The sequence below is a fragment of the Monodon monoceros genome, unplaced genomic scaffold (genome assembly GCF_005190385.1).
Source record: "Monodon monoceros isolate NGI ecotype Baffin Bay Population unplaced genomic scaffold, NGI_Narwhal_1 Super_Scaffold_2, whole genome shotgun sequence".
Classification (NCBI taxonomy): domain Eukaryota; kingdom Metazoa; phylum Chordata; class Mammalia; order Artiodactyla; family Monodontidae; genus Monodon; species Monodon monoceros.
Window position 1 is genome coordinate 83,839,981 of NW_021703776.1, and position 13,725 is coordinate 83,853,705.

The window sequence follows — 13,725 nt, forward strand, 5'->3', positions numbered from 1 at the left end:
GAAGACAATGTCTTTTGCCTCTAGTTGGTGTTTGTTTTTTGATACAGTCAAAGGAAAGAAACTCTAACAGCAAAATTTTAACTATCATCCAGATAGAGCATACTCCCTCACTCCCACTGGTTCCCCCTATATTCTTCCTACACATAATCTGCCTTATGAGTCTCTACATTGAGCATAGATAAAACAAAGAGTCAATATTATTGAATCCCATCCATTCGCCAAGCACTGTGCTAAGTGCTTTCACATACATTTTCTCATCTAATGGATCTTTTACTTTCTTACTGCAGGGGAGAAGGTGAGATTGTGCCTTTGCTTTGCTACTTCCTCTTCCTAGTGTCCTTACTCTTCTGTGTAAGCCTTACACTGCAAGCAAGGGAACGCAGTTTGAAGCAAAATCCATTCTTTTTTTTCATTTCATCCAGGTCCACAGCAAAAAGTTGACTGGTTTCTCATTTCTGGGAGATGAGAGATGTGTTGATTTAGGAAAAAATGAATGGAACAGGGCTGAGGTCTAAATGCTCTTTTACATACATGGGTGGGCACCTACCTCTGATGAGAAGTCTCTCTTTTTCTGGCTTCTTTCCCAGATAATCCATTGAACTCTCCGAGCAAAAGCATCGTTTACATCCAACTCCTCCTTTGATTTATTTCTTTATATATGAACACAGGTTCCTTACCACTTCCTTCACCCACCCATGACCCACCAAAAACAAAAAGAGAAAAAAAGAAAATCTCTCCTGCAGAAACATGACAGATCTTATCTATTCCTGAGATTAACTGCCATTTTCTCCTCTTACCACGATTCCAAATTTTGGACTCCACTAATGAAAACATAGCCTGTGACATTGCATAACCAGTGAGAAAGGAATCTTCCCTCGGTAATGAGAGAAGGGCTGAGTCACTATCTCAGCTCTTAGGAATGGCTCTCCAGCTGCTGACTGAGGCCACAAGGGTTCAGCCACAAGGCCGGCAGGGACCTCCCCAGTGACTAACAAAAAAGAGGCAACCAGAACTAGCCAGAGTGAACTGGGGCAACTGACCCATTTGTAGATGTACCCCCAAGGACAGTGGCCAGCAGTCCACGTCGCAGTGTCCTGGCAGTGTAGCAAATGCCTGATCCGATCTGATGGATGAATGATGCCCAACAACAGGAGACTCTGGAAAAGGATACTTGTAATTAGCATGGGGTGGCATTTTTATTCCAGAGACTTAGTCTTTATTCTTTCACATATACAACAGACATTTGAGTGAATATATTAGGCACTGAACTAGAGGTTGGCATATTCCTTGCCCTCAGGAAGTTGACAGTTCAGCAGAAAGGGAGTAAATATAGGAGCTCTAAGAGAACATAGAAGAGGCACTTAAGATTTGACAGTTGGAAAAGCTTCCCCAAGAATGTGAACGGTTTATGGGGGGTGGGGTGGGGCATGGAGAATGGACACTCCAGGTGAAGGAGGAAACAGTGCAAAGTCACAGAGGCAAGAGAGAACAGGTGGTTCATTGGAGAAGGTAAGTGGTTTGGTGTGGCCAAGATCAGAATATGCCCCTGGGAAGGGGCAAGAGATGATCCTGGAGAGGTGAGCAGGGGTCAGATTAAAGGTGTAATCTTGTATGTATGTAAGAGGGTCTGAGTTCTATCCTGAGGGCAATGGGAACCACTGACTTTCTGTGGGAGAAGGACGTGTCAGATCTGTTTTTTTAGGAAGTTTTCTCACTGGTTGTAATATGGAGATTGGATGTAAGGAAAGCAAGCATAGAAGTAGGAGGACCAGGTTGGAGGATCTTGCAGTAATTGAAGAAGAAAATAATGTGGGCCTGAACTATAGCAGAGGCAATAGGGATGCAAGAAAGATGAGGTTGAGTGATACAAAAGTAGTTACCAACTGACCTTGGTGATTAGCTACAGGTGGGGCCTGTAGAGCTCAGAATGACTTTCACCTTTAGTGGGTGGGGAGAGATGATGGGAGCAGAAGGCTTGCTGGAAGGAGATGATGAGTTCAGGTTGAAGCAGAAACCCAGGATGGAAACCCTGCCATTGACCTGAATATCAGTGTTGGAAGGTCAGGGCAACTCAGTAGCATTCAGGACTCCCCACGTATACTCCAAAGGAGACTTAAGGACAATTCCAGACCCCACCAGCTAGAGAGGATGGGCCTCCTAGTACAAGTTCCTCCTTAGAAGCCTGGCTTATTAAGACTGAATCTGTGCAGGACTGGGGCTGCAGATGAGAGGTCTTCAGAACCTGCAGCCAAACAGGGCCTCACAAGCTGTTTCCATGGAGACACGGTGTGTGCAGGAGGGAGTGAGTAGGAGGGCTGATCCATTCCAGAGCCTTGGGTCACAAGGCTGCAGTGGCCTGACAGATAAACAGGAAAAAGACATAGTCAATCAGAAAAGGATGTTCAAAACTATTGGCAGTTAGTTGGGGTTATATCATCATAATTCTAGATTAATTCTAACAATTTAGAAGGATTAGGGTAAGCCACTTAATGATCCTGCTAGTTATTTCAGGTACCACTTAATGAGGGTACACAGAAGTGGATGCCAACTCAGACTAACTCCAAATGTCAATACACCCTTCTTAAGCCTTTCTGCACCCCTGGACTCTAAGTAGCTACAGATTATTTCCAAGTTTCTGGGGAAACAGGCAGAGATATGGGAAGTTAATTTTTTTTCCGTTTGCCATGCTGTTGGCAGTAATACTCAGGAAATCTTTGGAGCTCTTCAGGAACCTCAGGTGCTGGCAAAGCCTCAGATTAGATGTTATTATTAAACAATTTGAGGAACATTCTGGACAGAGAGCCAGCAGCAGTGGGGCCCCAAGGGGTGTGTGTGTGTGTGTGTGTGTGTGTGTGTGTGTGTGTGTGTGGTAGAATATACATAACATGAAATTGACTATTGTGACCTTTTTTTTTTTTGTGGTACGCAAAGTCTTTTTGACTATAGCTATCCTAGTGGGTATTAAGAGGTATCTCATTTTAGTTTTAGTTTAGTTTAGTTTTGTTTTGTTTTTGCGGTACGTGGGCCTCTCACTGTTGTGGCCTCTCCCGTTGCGGAGCACAGGCTCCGGATGCGCAGGCTCAGTGGCCATGGCTCACGGGCCTAGCCGCTCCGTGGCATGTGGGATCTTCCCGGACCGGGGCACGAACCCGTGTCCCCTGCATCGGCAGGCGGACTCTCAACCACTGTGCCACCAGGGAAGCCCTCATTTTAGTTTTGATTTGTATTTCCCTGACAGCTAATGATGTTAAGCACCTGTTCATGTGCTTATTGACTGGCCTTTTGTATATCTTCCTTGAAGGAATGTTTATTCAAATTCTTTGTCCATTTTATTTTTTAGGGTATCAAATGTGATTGGCTTTAATTGTTTTTATAAGCAATTTAGGGTCTTCAGGGTATATCCATTTTGGGAGGAAACCAGGTTGCTTTTGTAGGGCATGCCTGGTGTTGTCCTAAGATCGGTTCACATGGCTTTATTTACTTATTTGTTTTTTAAAATTTTTACTGGAGTATAGTTGATTTTCAATGTTGTGTTAGTTTCAGGGGTGTGTGTGTGTGTGTGTGTGTGTGTGTGTGTGTGTGTGTGTGTATATATATCTCCATTCTTTTTCAGATTCGTTTCCCATATAGGTTATTACAGAATATTGTGCTATACGGTAGGTCCTTGTTAGTTATCTATTTTATATATAGTAGTGTGTATATGTTAATCCCAATCTCCTAATTTATCACTTCCCCCATGTTCCCCTTTTGGTAACCGTAAGTTTGATTTCAAGATGTGTGAGTCTGTTTTGTAAAAAGTTCATTTATATCATTTTTTATTAGATTCCACATAGAAGTGATATCATATGATATTTGTCTTTCTGTCTGACTTACTTCACTTAGTATAGTAATCTCTAGGTCCATCCATGTTGCTGCAAATGGCATTATTTCGTTCTTTTTTATGGCTGAGTAATTCCATTGTATATATGCGCCACATGTTCTTTATCCATTCATCTGTCGATGGACATTTAGGTGGCTTCCATGTCTTGGCTGTTGTAAACAGTGCTGCAGTGAACACTGGGGTGCACGTATCTTTTTGAATTATAGTTTTCTCTGGATATATGCCCAGGAGTGGGATTGCTGGATCATATGGTAGTCCTGTATTTAGTTTTTTAAGGAACTTCCATACTGTTCTCCATAATGGTTATACCAATTTACATTCCCATCAACAGGGTAGGAGTGTTCCCCGTCCATTTTAAAATTGGGTTATTTGTCTTATTATTGAGTTGTAAGTGTTCTTTCTATATTTCTAGACATAATCTATTTTTTCTTTCGTTACCTATGCCTTTGGTATTATATCCAAGAGATCACTGCCAAATCCAATGTTGTAAAGCTCTGTCCTGTTTTCTTCTAAGTGTATAGTCACTTTTATATGTTGCTGGATTCAGTTTGCTAGTATAATGTTGACAATTTTTATTCATAAGAGATATTTTTCTGTACTTTTCCTGTGATGTCTGGCTTTGGAATCAGGGTAACACCAGCCTCAAAGAATGAGTTGGAAGTGTTACTTCCTCTTCTATTTTTTGGAAGAGTTTGTGAAAATTTTGTATTATTTCTTTAAATTTTGGTAAAATTCAACAGTGACCTCATCTGGGCCTAACCTATTCTTTGTGGGAAGTCTTAAATTCCTAACTCAATCAATTTATTTGTTACAGGTTTATTATGATTTTCTGTTCTTCTTGCATAGTTTGTGTAGGTTTTTTTTTTTAATTAATTGATTTATTTTTGGCTGCATTGGGTCTTCGCTGCTGGCACAGGCTTTTCTCTAGTTGAGTGGAGCGGGGGCTACTCTTCATTGCGGTGCACAGCTTCTCATTGTGGTGGCTTCTCTTGTTGCGGAGCACAGGCTCAAGGCACGCGGGCTTCAGTAGTTGTGGCTCATGGGCTCCAGAGCACAGGCTCAGTAGTTGTGGCGCATGGGCTTAGTTGCTCCGCGGCATGTGGAATCTTCTGGACCAGGGCTCGAACCCGTGTCCCCTACATTGGCAGGTGGATTCTTAACCACTGTGCCACCAGGGAAGTCTGTAGTTTCTGTCTTTCAAAGAATTGGTCCATTTTATCCAAGTTATCTAATTTATTGGCATACAATTATTGATAGTATTCGCTTTTTTATCCTTTTTATTTTTGTGGAGTTGGTAGTAGTGTCCTCTTTTACTTCTGATTTTAGTAATTTGAATCTTCTCTCTTTTGTTTCTTGGTCAGTCTAGCTAAAGGTTTGTCATTTTGTAGATCTTTTCAAAGAAGCAGCTTTTGGTTTTGTTCATTTTCTCTATTGTTTTTCCTATCCTTTGTTCCATTAATTTCCACTCTAATCTATTTCCTTCCATCTGCTTGATTTGGGTTTAGTTTGCTCTTCTTTTTCTAGTTTCTGAAAATGGAAGAATAGGTTATTGATTTGAGATCTTTTTCTTTTTTCTTCAATACAGGCATCTACAGCTATAAATTTCTTTCTAGATACTACTTTGGTACATTCCATAAATTTTGGTATGTTTTGCTTCCATTTTCATTCCTCTCAAAGTGTGTTCTAATTTCCTTTGTAATTTCTTTTTTGACCTATCAGTTATTTAGGAGTGAAGTGTTTAATATCCACATATTTGTGAATTTACCAAATTTCCTTGTCTTAACTGATTCTAATTTATTTCCATTGTGGTCAGAAGTCATGTTTTGTATAACTTCAAATCTTTTAAATTTATTAGGGCTTGTCTTATAATCTAGAATATAACCTGTTCTGGAGAATAGTCCATACTCATCTGAGAAGAATGTGTATTTTGCTGTTGGTGGTTGGAGCATTTTATAGATGTCTGTTAGGTCTAACTGGTTTATAGTTTTGTTACAAACTGAATAATACACTGTCATAATTATTCATTAATATAATCTTATGTCATTTTTTAAGGTTGAGAAAAGAAAGGAAAGCAAGTTACATTTAGAGTTTTTTATATCACCTTCTTATTTACCAATTATGGCTCTCTTCGTTTGTTCCTGCAGATTTGAGTTACCGTCTTGTAACTCATTTCTTATTTCACTACAGCTTTGTTCCCACCCACCTCCATTGTGCTGTCATTTTCAAACATGTTCTTTTATAGAACTGCTTTCTAGATCATTTAAGAGAAAAAAGGGAGAAAAATATATATTGATATACTGTCTTTTATAATTGTATAATTATATTTACTAGTGCTCTTTGGTTTTTTGTGTGGATTTGAGTCAGCTTGAAGAACTTCCTTGTTTCTTGTAACTCTAGCTAAGAGTGAATTCTCTCAGAGTTTGTTTATCTAGGATTGTCTGTTTCACTTTTATTTTTGAGAAATAGTTTACTGGATAAAAGATTCCTATTTGACAGGGATTTTCCCCTCAGCATTTTGAATATGGCATCTCACTGCTTTCTAGCCTCCATTGTTTCTGGTGAGAAGTCAGTTATTAATCTTATTTGGGCTCCCTTGTTTGTGATGTGTTGGGGTTTTTTCTTGATGTTTTCTAGATATTCACTTTGAACATTTTTACTATGATGTGTCTGAATGTGGATCTCTTTGTGTTTATTCTACTTGGGATTAGTTGAGCTTCTTGGATGTGTAGATTAATGTTTTTCATCAAATTTCAGAAGTTTTCAGCCATTATTTCTTTAAATATTTTTCTGCTCCTCTCTTTCTCTTTCTCCTTCTGGTATTCCCATTTTGCATGTGTTGATGTGCTTAATGATTCTCACATTCCTCTGAAGTTCTGTTCATATTTCTTCATCCTCTTTTCTCTCTGTTTTTGAGGTCAAATAATATCTATCTATCTATCATCTATCTTTCTATCTTCAAGTTTGCTGATTCTTTCTTCTACCAGTTCAAATATACTGCTGAGCCCCTCTAGTGAATTTTTTTTTCTATTATCACAGTTTTCAAGTTCAGGATATCCATTAGGTTCTTTTAAAAACAATAATTTCCATCTCTTTATTGATTATCTTATGAGAGATTGTTACCCTACCTTCTTTTGATTCTTTAAGCATGGTTTTCTTCAGTTCTTTCAATATATTTATGATAGGTGCTTTGAAGTCTTTGTCTGCTAAGTTGGATATCTGGGCCCTCTCACAGGGAGTTTCTGTTGATGGCTTTTTTCCTCCTGTGTATGGGTCACATCATACTTTCCTGTTTCTTTGAATGTCTCATAATTTTTTTGTTGAAAGCTGGACATTTTAGATAATATATTGTAGCAGGTCTGGATACTGATCCCCTCATTCTTCTGAACTGTTCAGAATTTGGGTTCTGAACAAGTATGATATGAAGACTAAATTGGAGGTGAATTTGAGGTAAAGGTACTGATAGATCACCCCTGACCAGATGAAAACTTCATAGAGAATCTCTGAGAACCATCTCCCTTATGCACTCCAAGCACAGAATACCAACAGATACTGATAAAAATAAACCGCTAAACCAGGTATCAGGAAACAAGGGTACTAAATCTTAGCTCTCTTCTTGGATTTCTAGGTGACGCAGCATAAGCCAGTCAGCCTCTTCGGGGCTCCAGTTCCCTGGAATAGCATATTGTGTTCAAGTATTTGTCTCATCGCTGGTCCGCAAATAGGGCATGTAGTTTAGATTGTATTTATGGTGGAGTGATTTTCACTAAATCTTCCCTATTCTTTTTCCATCCTGCTATTTCCTGTGACTGACATCATGCATCTGGGAAGTATCTGCCTGGGCTTTGAGAGTTATTGCTACTTTGGATTTGTGAACTGCAGATTGAGTCTTGTCTAATAAGCATCATGTTCTAAACACCTTGAACTTGTTGGATGAAGAAAGGAAATCACAAAGTTTATCCCTACCCTCACTAAATGTTTTAATTTGTGAAAGAAAAGGCAGTAGGAAACTTGGAATTTCCGGCTCTGATCTTTTGGTCCTAGTCTACTGTTCCAAGCCAGAATCATGTCTCATCCTCCCCAGGCACTATTATTTTTGGTCACTTAAAATGAAGTTGTTCCTAGACAATTCATCTTCCAGCTATCTTTGGAACAAAGTTTGCCTCCAATAAGATCTTTGCAAGGGCCTGTGGCCCTGACTTACTTTTTACTGACTTCTTAATAAGCCTGCCACAAGCCATTTGAATACCTTGGAGATCAAGATTAGTAAGTCCCATCAGTCATTAAGGTGGTTAAAATTGGTCTCCCTCCAGATATTAGGTTTAACAAGCTCACCCACAGGGCGAGGACTCTTTGGCCAAAAAACCCCAGATCTAAATTGAAAGCGACTGACCAAACCAAGATAGAGCTAGTTTTCTTACTTGCAGCAGCCAAACTATTGTCCTGACTGGTAGGCAGAGTTTTCACAGCACAATAAAGTTGTTAAAAAACATTTGGGGCCCAATAGGGAATCATTGCTTAATGGTTATAGAGTTTTTGTTTTGGATGATGGTAAAGTTTTGGAAAGAGATAGTGGTAACGGTTACACAAAATTATGTATATACTTAATGCCACCGAATTGTACATTTAAAAATGTCAAAATAGGGGCTTTGTTTAGTATTAAGGGTTGGTGAAGATGTGGAGAAATTGGAATCTTCATACATTCCTCGTAGGAATGTAAAATGATACACCACTTTGGAAATCTGTCTGGCAGCTCCTCAAAAGACTATAACATAGAGTTACTATATAACCCAGCAACCCCTCTCCTACATATACAACCAAAAGAAATGAAAATATATGAACACACAAAAACTGCACATGAATGGTCATAGCAGCAGTAGTCATAATAGTCTAAAATTAGAAACAGTCTGGAGAAGTTGATTTGCAAACTACGTTCCTGCTTCTCCATTCTTTGGCCATTGAATAAAGATTGTGCTGTTCCAGTCTCAAAAAAAAAAAAAAAAAAAGAGAGAGAGAGAGAGAGAGAGAAAGAGAGAAAACAACCCAAATGTCTATCAGCTAATGACTGGTTAAATAAAATATGGTATATCCATACAATAGATGTTATTTGGCGATGAAAAGGAATGAAGTACTGCAACATGGATATAAACCTTGAAAACATTATGCTATGTGAAAAAGGCCTGATTCCATTTATATGAAATGTCCAGAAAAGCAAATCTATAGAGATAGAAAATAGAGTAGCAATTGCCTAATTGCTGAGGTGTGATAGAGGAGGTTAGGAGGAAATGGGGAGTGACTGCTAAGGGGTACAAGATTTCTTTTTGGGAGTGACAAAATATTCTAAAATTGATTGTGGTTATGTTTGCACAACTCTAAAAATACTAAAAAATTTTGAGCTGTATACTTTAAATGGGTGAATTGTATAGTATGTGATGTATATCTCAATAAAGCTGTTAGATATATATAGAAAGATGGATGATAGATAGATGGATAAATGGATGGATCGATAGATAGATAGATAAAGGCATTATTAGGACAAGGGATAAAAGAATGCCTAAACCCAGGCTTAGCCCAGGTACCACTGTTAGCCCTGACAGTTGAGTCAATAATAATGTAACATTTTGTTAATCGGGTTGCACCTAAAATGCTAATGCAGAGCTCTCTGTTAAACTGGCCTAGAGATCATAGCCAAGATAGAAGATTTAGGGGGCATTTTTCCTTGCCCTAAGCCCAAACCTGCATCTTGCAATTTTATCACCCTCCACTGGGTGTGTAATAAGAGAGCAGTCGAGAGCATTTGAGAGAATGTAGGATAACCAAATAGCTGAACTTCATGGTGTGAGGGAGAATTGCCCTCCTAACACTGAGGGCACCACGAAGGAGGAAAGAGAGGGAAGGAAAGGGATGGGGGAGAAGAAGGGGGATGCGAAAGGCCCAGTGACCCTACTCACCGTAAATGTGGATCTCTGCCTGCAATTAGAGTACTGTCTCCTCTTGCAGAATAGGAAGGAGAGGATAGAGAGAAGGTTGATGTTCCTGTCCTTGAAGCTTGTAGTCAGAGGAAGATTCCTGACAGAGATACCTATAGAGATGTAGGTAGTGGAGAAGACAGGGTCAAACCAAACCTGAGCAGAATGCCTTGGTGAGTAAGAATGTTTCACAGTTCCATGAAAATTAAAGACCCATTAGAAGAAGCTGAGTAAGATTTTAACCCATAAGGAAATTGCAGAGTTATTAAAGCAGTTTGTGTTTTATGGCAAGGTTACAATTGTTGGTATAAACGAAGTGCTTTGCAGATGTTATCAGGTATTTTAGGCAGGGGAAGCCATGCATTTACTGTATTAGTGCCTTGGGTGGTTCTTTTTTCAAAGTCTTCTTCCCTTCTCTTCTGAATGCATTTCTAGTCAGGGTACACTAAAGTTCTGTTCACGAAGAAAAATGAGGATGGAGATGAACTTCAAAACTGTATAGAAGAGATACAACCTAGTGACTTGCTTTATGGTGCATAGTTTTGTAGAAGGAAAATGACCTGCAGTGTCTTTGGTGAAAACAATCCTTTTCCTCTCTGTTTAGCTCCCATAACTGCGACAGTTTGACCTTTCAGTGCAATTAAGCAGCCCAAACCCCAAGGAAGGACACAGGGGTAACAGGAAAGCCAGTTACAGCTGAGAGCAATGATTCTCTGTGCAGACTTCCTGCCCTCCCGTTTTGGGTTGAAACTTCTTCTTCATCCTTTTGAACTTTCTCTTCAGCTGCTTTTCATATGTAACACCTCTATTAGGGTTATGTGACTCTGACCACCAACACTCTTCCTGTGCCACCCACCTCCTTACCCTGGAAAGTCTGGCCTTCCAGAGAGCATCACCTTAGAGTAACTTACATTTCCAATTCAGATCTCCAGTCATCGTTTGTGGTGTCTTATAGAAAGGTGATTTGTTCATGATTCCCTTCTCCTTTGCAAAATTCTAATACATAGAAAGAATCAGAATAATCAGTATAATGAACATCCAATATCTACCATCTAGATCAAACAATTGCTAAAATTTTTCCATATATTCTCCATTTTTCCTTTTTCTTCTTTTTTTTTTGCTGAAGTAATTTAAAGCAAGTTATAGAAACATATATGTTTCCCCCCTAAATATTTCAACATTTATCTCTAAATAATAAACACATCTTTATCAGGTAAATACAATTCCATTCTCACACTTCACATGATTCCTATAATTTCTCAATAGCATGTAATATCCACCCATATTCAAATATTCCCTACTTGTTCCCATAATCTCTTTTTAAAAAACATGTGGTAAAATATGCATATTGTAAAATTTTCCATTTTAAGTGTCCAGTTCAGTGGCATTGTCTATTCACAATATTGTATAATCACCACCACTATTTCCAGAACCTTTTCGTTATGCCAAACAAACTCTATACCCTTTAAGAATAACTCTCCATTTCCCCCTCCTCCCAAATGACTTTTAAAGATGGTTAATTCAAACATATTTTATTTGGTTGTTATGTTTCTTAAGGCTCCTAATCTAGACCTGTCTCCTCACACCATACCCACATGCATTTTATTTTCATGACATTGACTTCTTTTTTTGGGGGGGGGGCGGTTAGAATGCAAGCTTTATTTTTGAATCCCCATTGAAATAAATATGTTAATCTTTGAAAAATATTTGGTTATATGCCACTAAAATTATCCCTAGAGCCCCCGGTGATAGTCGTGCCCCATTCTGGAAAATACTACCATAGGGAATTACTGGAGGTACCCTGGGGAGGTAGGATGAGGCCACTGTTTGTTGAGCAAGGGTCATCTGTGTCCCAGGTAAGCTGCTTGCTGCTGTTCATAATTCTCTGAGCCCCAGACCTACCAGCATATTTGATCTTATCTTTCCTGGCTGGCAACGCTTTGGTGGCTCCCTATTCTCTTCTAGATAGAAGAGTAAATGCCTTAACATAACCTACAAGGTCCTTGGGGATCCTGGGATAGGCCTACCATGGCCCCATCAGGCTGGTGAAGAGAGGGAGACAGGAGACCGGGAGGATCCCCTGGAGGAAGTGACATCTGAGCTGAAGCCTAACCGATTTATGGAGAGAACTAGGTGACGGTGGTGAAGAGCTTTTTTAGATAGAAGGAACAGCATGTGCAAATTTCCTGAGGCAGGAAGGAACAATGTGCATGTGAGCACCTGAAAGAGGCACTAGAGGAAGAGTCAGGGAGAGGAGTGTTTCAGGGACCAGACCCTGCCTGCAGTCCCTGGAGGCATCACGAGCAGTGTGATCTTAATGCTGTGCCTTACAAGGAGCCATTTAGAGCTTCAAGAACAGTGACTTCAGTTACTTGAATAACAAATACTTTTTGAACACCTACTTCAGGTGGAGCACGGGGGATTTTAATAGAACAAGACTCTCATGGTCCCTGCCATCAGGAAACTTATATTCTTTTAAAAACAAAAGTTATACATATGCATGGTTTAAAGAAATAACAAGTATTATAAGGTTTTCTATGAAAACAGAAGGCAGTCCACTACCTTTTCCCCCATTTCCACTTTTGCAGAGGCATCCATTTTCAACTCTTTTAGCTGACTGTATTTTGGATTTATCTCCGTTATCTCTAAGTAATCTTTTTTTTTTTATTTTTGAATTTTATTTATTTTTTATACAGCAGGTTCTTATTAGTTATCTATTTTGTACATATTAGTGTATATATGTCAATCCCAATCTCCCAGTTCATCCCACCACCTCCCAACCCCCCCACCCCCCATTGACATTGACTTTTTGACGATTCTGGGCTAATTGTTCTGCAGAATGTCCCACCTGTGGGATTTGTCTGTTTTCTCATGGTGTTGTTAAACTTGTTCTTCTGTCCTCTGTATTTCTTGTAAGCTCAAAGTTAGATCAAGGCTTGATAGGAATCAGGTTAAACATTTTGGTAAGAATTCTTCATAGGGTAATGCTGTATACTTCCTACTGCCTCGTATTAGGCCCTACGTAATGTCTGGTTGTCTGACTACTAATGAAGTTAATACTGCTCACTGGGTGAAGGTGATGACAGCCTATTTAAAAATGGGTTTTTTAAAATGGGAACTTGACTACTTGCACTGTTTTAAAATGATTATCCCTACTTTGAATGTTCAGATAAAGGGGCTCTGAGTTGTTGCCTGGCACCTAGGAGACAGCATTTATCCTGTGTAAAGGATAAGAGGATTAAGGCTGAGGCTTTGTCCTCTTTAGGGAGTAGATGCAGGAGTTCATGTTTATCTCTGAGGGAGGTCAATCAGGGCAGAACATTCTGGAATATGAAGTCTAGCAGAGACTGCGCCCAGAAGAAGGTACTCTGAAACTAGTCATTAGCCAGAATTTAACTATGAATAAACAGATCTTTTTGCTAACACTTCTTAAAGACAGTCAGAACATTTTGGGAGTTCAAATACGGAATACTCTTTTATGGCATTTTAAAATAACTCTCCCTTCACCTTCTATTCTCCCCCGCCCCCCGCCAAAAAAAACCCCACTTTAAACTCTAGAGTAAAAAATTAAGGAAGAGCATTTTCTTTGGATGCAGAATAGACGGATCTTTAGATGTTTCTTGAGTACTGTTTAAATTCTAGAGTGAGGAAAAAGTATGCATCTATTCTCTTTGGTTGATGTTTAACTCTTATCTTTTAGCTACCATAAACTAAATAATCCATTGAAAATATAAGCAACTAGGTTAAAGAATTTCATTATTAAAAATAAGAATTTGGGTTTCTAAGGAAAATGAGTTATTTTTTAAATCTCCAAATAAACACTCTCATTTTACAGCAATTAAGTACCCAAGTCAGTTAAACTTTGCTCAAGGTTGCCCT

General features: G+C 39.1%; 1 long non-coding RNA gene across 1 annotated transcript; it reads right to left on the reverse strand.

Annotated features, from left to right (window-relative positions):
- Positions 1–987: 987 nt before the first annotated feature.
- On the reverse strand, positions 988–10,067 carry LOC114901684. The gene is made up of 3 exons (XR_003795253.1): positions 9,829–10,067; positions 1,889–2,356; positions 988–1,157 (listed from the first exon to the last, which is right to left on the reverse strand). It is a non-coding gene; the product is annotated as an uncharacterized LOC114901684 (long non-coding RNA).
- Positions 10,068–13,725: the final 3,658 nt, after the last annotated feature.